A 10,349-nucleotide genomic window follows, 5' to 3' on the forward strand; every position below is an offset into this window, starting at 1 on the left:
TTTTTTTTAAAAAGAATATTACTAATTTTAAAATTCACTTATGCTTTCGAATTCTTTCATTATATCTCTGCTCGATTAGGATTGTTCATACAAATATGTTTACATTTCTTGTAAACATACACATAAGTTGTTTGTAGATTACTTTCGACATTGATTAATTTTTATTGATTATTGATTATTTTCATTCTTCGAATCTTGAATTACGTCACGGGAAGTTCCAGCAAATTACTTTAAGGCACGATGCCACTACACCACTAGTTATTTGTATGGTTTGTTTCGTGGTAGCCACATAAATGTGTTGTAAAAGTGATATAATGAAACGTTTTATATTACATTTATGGGGGCATCAAGTTACTAACATTCGACGTGGAGGTCTGTTTATTTACATTGTTTGTAGTACTATTTTTTTTACCGAAAATGAAATGTTTCTGAACATTTTGGCATACCTTTGAAAAAAAGGATGTGTGTATGTTTTTTTTGCAAAGGAAATGCGTTTGGCCATCCCAGACTAGGTCTTTTGTCTGGGTATGTCGGACTCAATACTGTATGGGTATAATATGGACTAATAACTTCCGCATATCTCTTGTGTTCTCTTGCTTCACTTTATGGTGGGAGGATCTAGAATGCTATGATTTTTATGTATATACAGTTTTTCACCGACGTTTTGGAGAATATGAATCAACCGATTTGAATTATTTAAAAGTTTTTGCGAAAGGGCAGGTCTAGTCGTTTCACTCGTTTCTGTGGTGCAAAAAATACTTATGCTTGATTTTTTTTTAGATTTTTTGCAATGATTATTTTTAACTTTAAAATTTAATAAAATTCTCGAACTCTTTCATTCTATCTCTGCTCGGTTAGGTTTGTACATACACATATGTTTACATTTTTTGTATACATAAGTTGCTTGTAGAATACGTTCGATATTGATTAATTTCCATTGATTATTGATTATTTTCATTCCTCGAATGTTCAATTAAGTTACGGGTAGTTCCAGAAAATTACCTTAAGGCACGATGCCATACACCACTAGTTATTTGCACGGTTAGTTTCGTGGTAGCCACATGAATGTGTTGTAAAAGTGATCCAATGAAATGTTTTATAAGACATTCATAGGGGCATCAAGTTCCTAACATTCGACGTGGAGGTCTATTTATTCACATTGCTTGTAGTACTATTTTTTTTTAACTATAACTATGTAATTTTGGGTAAGTTATAGTAATCTAAAAAAATCGAAAAATAAATGTTTCTGAACATTTTGGCATACTTTAGAAAAAAAGTATGTGTGTATGTTTTTTTTTGCAAAGGAAATGCGTTTGGGCATCCCAGACTAGGTCTTTTGTCTGGGTATGTCGGACTCATACTGTCTGGGTATAATATTGACTAATAACTTCCGCATATCTCTGGTTCTCTTGATCTAGAATGCTATGATTTTTGGGTGTGTGTGTAGTATGTATGTACGCGCGGATACAATTTTTCGTCGACGTTTTGAAGAACACGAATTAAGGGGGTTGTTTGGTTTTTATTTTTTTCGATTTTGAGATTTTTTGATAATATGAAAGCTAAAAACCTTAGAATTATTTAAAACAAAATCATCTCAATATCTATTTTTTGACGAATTTATAGATATAAATATCTCTATATGTATGATCCTCTGAAACCGTTTTTTTCATCGCTCCGCGAGCTATTGTATGCCAGCTGCTCTCTTTTTCATTATAATACCTCATGCTCATGACCTTTTTAATGTGTCAGCATCTTTGAACATCATGGTGTATTTGGTACATTAAATCAAATGGTGTATTTAATTATTCATAATTCGGTTCGATTTCAATTATTCATAAAAACATTGTACTTGTATTGACGAAATAAAAAATTGTCTAAAATTTTCGGAAGACATTTATCAGATATTTTATAGAAATTGTAATAATGAGTACAAATTTTGTTCCCGTATTTTAACCAATTTCTTTAATTTTTTAAATTTATAAACTTACATGGTCCAAACAGTCTTCGATATTTTTGACGTATGTATCAACCGATTTGAATGATTCAAAAAGCATTTTATTCATACTGAATGCAAGACGTACATTTTAGTTTTTACTAGGTCTAGTCGTTTCTGTGTAGCAAAAATGGTCATGCAAGGAATAAATATTTTTAATTTTTTTTAAAAGAATATCACTAATTTTAAAATTTACTTAGATTCTCGTATTCATTCATTCTATCTCGGCTCGATTAGGTTTGTTCATATATAAATAAATAAATAAATATTTGTTTATATTTCTTGTAAACATACACATAAGTTGTTTGTAGAACACGTTCGACATTGGTTAATTTTACGTTACGGGAAGTTCCAGCAAATTACGTTAAGGCACGATGCCACTACACCACTAGTTACTTGTACCGTTTGTTTCGTGGTAGCCACATATCTGTGATGTAAAAGTTATATAATGAAACGTTTTATTTTACAGATATGGGGACATCAAGTTACAAACATTCGACATAGAGATCTGTTTATTTACATTGTTTGTAATGCTATTTTTTTTAACTATATAATTTTTAACTTCCCAGTTATAGTAATCAAAAAACATCGAAAATGAAATGTTTCTGAACATTTTGGCATACCTTAGAAAAAAAGGATGTGTGTATGTTTTTTTTTGCAAAGGAAATGCGTTAGGGCATTCCGGACTAGGTCTTTTGTCTGGGTATGTCGGACTCAATACTGCTTGCGTATAATTTCGACTAATAACCTCCGCATATCTCTTGTCTTTGGTTCTCTTGCTTCACTTTATGGTGGGAGGATCTAGAATGCTAAGATTTTTATGTGTGTAGTATGTAATGTATGTGCGGATACAGTTTTTCACCGACGTTTTGGAGAATACGAATCAACCGATTTGAATTATTTAAAAGTTTTTGCGAAAGGACAGGTCTAGTCGTTTCTGTGGTGCAAAAAATAGTCATTCTCTTATTTTTTTTAAAAAATTGTAAAGATTATTTTTAACTTTAAAATTTAATAAGATTCTCGAATTCTTTCATTCTATCTCTGCTCGATTAGGATTGTTCATACACATATGTTTACATTTCTTGTATACATAAGTAGTTTGTAAATTACTTTCGACATTGATTAATTTTTATTGATTATTGATTATTTTTATTCTTCGAATATTGAATTACTTTACGGGAAGTTTCAGCAAATTGCCTTAAGGCATGATGCCACTACACCACTAGTTATTTGTATGGTTTGTTTCGTGGTAGCCACATAAATGTGATGTAAAAGTGATATAATGAAACGTTTTATATTACATTTATGGGGGCATCAAGTTACTAACATTCGACGTGGAATATCCCTTAGGGTAAGTTATAGTAATCGCAAAAATCGAAAATCTTAAAAAATGAGTATGTGTATGTGTTGTCTTTTTTTGTTTTTGTATAGCGAAGGAAATGCGTTTATGCGTCCCATACTGGGTCTTTTGTCTGGGTATGTCGAACCTAATACCCCCTGGGTATAATACCGACTATAACCTCCACTCTGCCCTTGCCTCTGGTCTCCAAGGAAATCGCCGTTGGGCATTATTTCGTGGGGGGAGGATCTAGAATGTTATAATTTTTGCACTGATACTTATCTCAAATGAGCGAAGTCCCATTCGCTCTTTTTCTTTCCATAGATCGCAGGTGAATTAGCACTTTTTTCGTAAATGTTTTGTGATTATAATCTTTTGTTGATGATTTTGGAAGCACGGATCAACCGATTTGAATTATTCACATAAAAGCTTTCGATTTCTTTTGCCTTTAGGCACGATGCCATAAACCAATGATATATCGAAGTTATTTATATGATTTGTTTCGTGGTAGCCACATGAATGTGAGATAAAAGTGAAATAATGAAACGTTTTATTTTACATTCATGGGGGTATCAAGTTACAAACATTCGACGTGGAAATCTGTTTATTTTTATAATACTTGTTGTAGTACTAACTTATTCTTAACTTCTCGTAGGGTAATATACGAGTATAGTAATCGCAAAAAAATCGAAAATTTTTATATGTCTTTACGGAGATCCAGTGCTCCCAGATATCATGCACCTCTAGTTCCTTTTCAATGATTTGTTTATTAACTTCCCGTAGGGTAAGTTATAGTAATCGTCCAAAAATCGAGAATGATAATTTTTCCATATCTTCACGTTTCAGAGGTTTTTGAACATTTTGGCATACCTTAGAAAAAAATGGATGTGTGTATGTATTAGTTTTTGGCAAAAGCAAGCCCAGTCGTTTCGGAGATAAGAGAAAAAAGTGCTAAAAATGGCAATTAGGATTTTGAAAGAACGGATTGTCCGATTAGATTGATTCATAAAACATTTTGCTTGTGTTGGCGAAAAAATAATTTTTGTTTCAAAAATCCAAAAGTTTTAAATTTTCAAAAAATCTCAGGCACCATTATTTTCGAAATTTAAAAAAAAATCAAATTTGTCGAAAAATTCAAAATCATCAACAAATTTCAAAATTTTGCGAAAAAGTCATTTTTTTTATAATTAAAAAATAAATTATAAATATAAAATATAAGTTTTTTTAAATTTCAAAAACTCGTCAGCTCAACTATATAATTGAAATAAATAATTTTATGTTCACAATTCAGTTCGGATAAAACATTCTAATTTATATGCTTTATTTTAGATAATAGTTTTAAATAATACTAATTGTTAGAAGTATGAGATAAGGTCATTGAATAGATTCATATAGACTGAGCTTTAAAATTCTGTTTATATATGAACATACCTGTATAGTACGAATGATGAAATTTGTAGTTTTTTTATAATAATCTATTAGAAAATATTTATTTAAAACAATTGGCATTAATCATTGATCATTTTTTGTTGATAATTGATAATTTTTATTCCTCGAATGTGAAGGCGGTCATTTTCGGACAAGGATTACATAGTTATGAACATGACCCATTACTTTTGAATAAATTATGCATTTGAGCTCTTTGCACTTGAACACTATTTCATTGTTCTGTATTTTTGCAGTTATATTTTTTTTTTTATTTCATGGAAAATACAATATGGCATTATTTTGGGTAATTTTATACCGACTAGGTATTACTTAGAAAGTCCTAATACATACCTAGTATTAGGTATTACCTAGAAAGTCATAAAATTGCCTGTGAGAAAAAAAAACTACTGCTTATTTTTCGACGCGCATCTTGGTATTAGTAAAAAAATCTTAAGCAAATGTTTTTTATACGTGTTAACAGATTTAATACCAGTTTAGGGAAGTCGAATATGAAAAATTCCTGATACAACTCCGCTCGGATTCATTCCGAGGGAGGATTTGTATCGGAGTGATAACTCCGGAGTGAGTTACCCAACTCTACTCTGCTTTCAGTTTCCATATCATACACCACTAGTTCCTTCCCAATGATTTGTTTATTAAAATAGTTGTTATCTGTTAGTTGTGTGTTTCGAAAAGTGTATTGCGATATATCGCCACCGCCGCCGCATTTTGCGATATTCCGCTCACGTTTAGCCCGTTCGCCTCGGAGGTGCACGCGCGTTCGTTCGTTCCCGATATGAGGATAGAAATTCAAGTGGAATTGGCTGCGATCGCACAGGAAAATAGGTTCTGCCGACTAGAAAATGAATGGATATATACATTAGGGTGGTCCTTAAAATGGTCATTTTCGAATTTCCTTGCTCCCAGGGGCTCAAATGGTTCCAAATAGATAAAAAACAATTCTCTGAAAGTTTTAGCTCTTAATATTAACGTTTAGATAGAGCGCAATTCAATCAAAGTTTTGTATGGAAATAGTATGGAAAATTTTTCAAATATTTTAAAAATGTTTTTAGATGTAATTTAGCGACAAATGAATGAGTTTTATTCATTCATTTGTCGCTAAGTTATACCCAAAACATTTTTTTTAAACTTTCAAAAAATTTTCTATGCTCTTCCCATACAAACTTTGATCGAATTGCGCTCTATCTAAACGTTAATATTAAGAGCTAAAACTTTCAGAGAATTGTTTTTTATCTATTTGGAACCGTTTGAGCCCCTGGGAGTAAGGAAATTCGAAAATGACCATTTTAAGAACCACCCTAATATACATATATTATATCGTATGCGGAAAAAATAAACTGAGACATTTTTGACTATTATAGTAATTTATATATTACTAGCTGTACTTGTTCACGCTTCGCCATGTTCATTACTTTCAATTAGAAATTTAAACAAAAATGCCATTTGTTAACTTCCCGTAGGGTATTTATAGTAATGGGCCGAAAATCGAAAATGAAAATTTTTGCATTTCTCCACGTTTTGAAGGTTTCTGAACATTTTACTGGCATACCTCAAAAAAAATGGTATACCCGCATTTTTTTCATCCACGTTTTCGGGCGCACGGATGAACCGATTTGAATAGTTCAAAAAACATTCGATTCCTATTGATAGGGAGAAGAGCTGATTAGTTTTTGGCAAAGGCAGGTCCAGCCGTTTCGAGGATACGGAGCACAGAGTGCAGAAAATATCCGATTTAAATGATCTAAAAATTATTCAATTTGTAATGATTGGGAGAAGTGATTAGTTTTTAGCAAAGGCAGGTCCAGTCGTTTCGGCGACACAGAGCTAAATGTACAAAAAATGTCAGTGTTTGAGAGGACTAAGCATCCGATTTGAATGATTCAAAGAAAATTCTGCTCGTTTTAACAAAATAATTGCTTTTGAAAAAAATTGTTTTAAATTTGCAATTCAATTTATATAATTCTTATAAATATTAGACAATGTTACATTATTTATTTATAATAATCTATTTGAAAACATTTAATATTCCTCGACCAATTTGTTACTGCACGGAAAGTTCCAGCAATTTGCCTTAAGGCACGAAGTCATACACCACTAGGTTTCTTTTCGTCCCGTCTACCTGTCCATATGACTATTTGTCTACTTGTATTAAAATTGTTCGGAATAGAATGTATTCGGTACATTGCTTAATTGTTTTCAATACTAAAACTTATTAAAATAAGTATATATCAAGAGGCGACACCTAATGAATGCGTTTTTTGAAATTTTGAAATTATATTATTTTTTATTTGAACATTTTATTTAGCATAAAATAACTTGCAATTTATATGTAAAAATTATGCATTAACAATGTTGAATAAATGTTTCTAAACTTTTTCTGATCAACTATTATTTTTCTGTTCTAATAATTTGAATAAAAAAATCGCTACTGATAAAATTGAACAGTAAATAATTTCAGTGAAAAACTGCTCATTCTAATTTTTTTGTTAATTTTTTTTTGTTCGATTTGCAGAATATTTGAGCTAAATTTTTTTATGTATAAAATTCGAAACCGGTTTTCCAAGAAAATTGGAATTTGAAATCTGGGTTTCTGAAATGTCGGGTTTTGTATAAACCCTACTGTCCACCAATGTACCTGTCAACCTGTTTATCAGTCTACCAATTTATTTGTTCACCAATTTGTCTATCCACCAATTTGACTGTCCACCAAATTACCTGTCAACCTGTTTATCTGTATACATATTCGTCTATCTACCGATTGTATTATCTACCATTTTAAATATTCCTCAATTTACCTGGCCACTAGTTACCTATCTTATAGTAGTTTGTAAAACAGTAATTAATTCAAATTTATTTATTAATTAAATATTTTTTTATTTATTATATTATTACGTAATGTATTTCTTAAAAAGATAGGAAATAATAAACGTTTTTATAACTCTGTACAATATTTATTATTATTTTGATCGATTAGACGGTAAGGGATTTGAATCAGAGGTTCCAGATTCGATACTCGTCTAGGGCAACTGGATATAAAACTGTAGAAAAATTGGTTTTCACTTGGTAAAATGGAATATATAACAACTATCACTATTATTGAACTTTTTTTATTATTATTTATTATTTATTTATTTAAGTATATACATTATTTTCACATCTCAGACAGACAGAAGTGCCTGGTATGAGAGATTATGAAAACAGTTTTTATATTTTATATATACATTTCATTAATATAATATCTATCATAATTAAAATATAACTCTATCTTTATATAACTCTAACTTGCAATAATAAAATTCATTAAAGAGAGGGTACAACTGTTAAGTTAGTCAAATGATTACAACAGTTTATAGGACCCCTAAGGTCTAATCGCTTTTGAAATAATATAACAAATGAATTTATTCAGCAAAAAAAAGCTCAACTTTTCTATCACCAATATTTCTTAATTACATTACTATTACTTTTATTGTTAATGACAACATTTTTATCATATTTTTTATGCTTGCTTTTTTTCTGATACTCTTTTAATATAATTTCGCGTTTTATTAATAGTGATAATTTTTATATCATTTATATATCATTGATGATTTAACAGAATTTCAACGATCGATTTCCAATACGAATTTTATAATCTAATCTAAATAATGTAAACGAAAAGCAGAAATTTAGTAGTATATCATACATGTAAATGTAATAAAATGAGAACAGTTTTTGTTGAAAAGCAAAAACTATTTTTTATATAACCAATAGAAAGTATTAATAAAGTATCTAAATTATATTTCTTATTGATTTAGTATATCATATTCACATTTCAAGTTTATGCTTAAAGTAAAATGCCACTCACAACTACTTTTCATTCATTCACAGCATCAAAGTGTTATAAACAACTTTACATGTGAGAATTTTTGGATTTTTTCTTTAAAAAAATTGCAATTTAAATGGCTAATGGCCACTGTTGTATATGTATTATGAATAAACACGTCAATGTACAAAATTATAATTATAGTTATAGCTCATAGAATTGTCATGTATTCTGATAGCTATTGAAAATAAAATAAAAAAAAATGTACAAAATTCTGTCACATGTCATTGACGAGTATATTCGTCTAGCACAGTTAAATTGTTAAAGAATCAATTTAGAACAGCTCATAGAAGAACATATTGTTCTGATTGCTTGTTCAAACAAATAACCACATATGGTAATTAAATGTAATTTATATTTTATTGTTTTTAAAACAATAGCTTTGTAACTAAGTATTAATTACCATTCGCAATATAAAATTGTATTATCATCATCCCCGGCTGATTTATAATTCTTCATTCCAATTTGTACCATCAAACGGCGGCAACCAACCAACAAGTCGGTCGCAAGTGTCGAGAAGACTTACACAATCGGTTGTTCCGTCCGGAAGGCGTTCGCACTCGCACTCGCAATAGCACTCGGCAGCCCTCCTCTCCCGTTTCTTTTTTCGGCTCTTTGTACACACGAGCGTCGGTGATTCCCGTTCTCCCCTATTGCCGGCACCCCTTTTTCCGCCGCCCCCTACAGATGTGCTGCGCCCGACGACTCTCTCTATATACCTCTGCCTCTGCCGCTTTTCGGGCTAGAGCGCGGGGTGGCGGTGCGAGAGGGATGAGGCGGTTCGGATCGCTCGCTCGTGGCTCCGCGGAAGCGAAAGGGATCGATATGCCGACAGACTGCACAGCATATGTGGACAAGGGAAGGGTCAGGGATAATAATAATTCGAAAAATTACGAAACATGTATTGCCTATCGTCGACTACACTATTTTTCCATGAGCATAAGATCATAAACGGTCCTTGTATGTTTCTTCTAATTACGCTTTGTTTTATGAAAATCTAGTAGTGTGTGGCTCTTAAAACAAATTGCTGTAACATTCTACACCAAATATTATTTTTTTTAAAAATAGGTTAAATTTTTTTTAAATCTTTGAAAACAGATTTTCGGGAATTTTAGAACTAATCAAAGTTAATTGTAAGAACATGTCGATATCTACATATATATAAAAATAAGTCGGGTTTTCCTTCCTGATGAAATAACTCCAGAACGCACAAACCGATTTCGACAATTTTGCATTCGTTGGAAAGGTCCCAGGCTCCGCAAAGTTTATAGCTAAGAATATTAGTAGTGCATGGCATTGTGCCTTAATGCCAATTGCTGGAACTTCACGCACCGTAATAATTCGAGTAATGATATTAGTGAGAATTATCAGAATTATGCTTGGTTAAGTCAACGAGCAATTCTTGCCGCAAAGAATAATGATGTACACGCACTAAATTTTACCATTCAATCAAAAATTGCTAGCGATTTGGTGACATACCAATAATTCCGACTGGTCTTCCGTTTGACTTCAAACAATTGCAATTTCCAGTTTGCTATAACAATTAACAAGTCGCAAGGCCAATCGCTTAGTGTTTGCGCGATAAATTTCAAATATATTATTTAGAAAATCATAGTTTTTTACATGGGCAGTTATACGTTGCCTGTTTAGGAGTTGGAAAACCATCCGCTTTGTTTGTGTTAACGTCAGACCAAAAAACAAAAATG

This window comes from Ctenocephalides felis, unplaced genomic scaffold, assembly GCF_003426905.1.
Source record: "Ctenocephalides felis isolate EL2017-DRISC unplaced genomic scaffold, ASM342690v1 CF-g0.4_SCAFFOLD_01170, whole genome shotgun sequence".
NCBI classification, from domain to species: domain Eukaryota; kingdom Metazoa; phylum Arthropoda; class Insecta; order Siphonaptera; family Pulicidae; genus Ctenocephalides; species Ctenocephalides felis.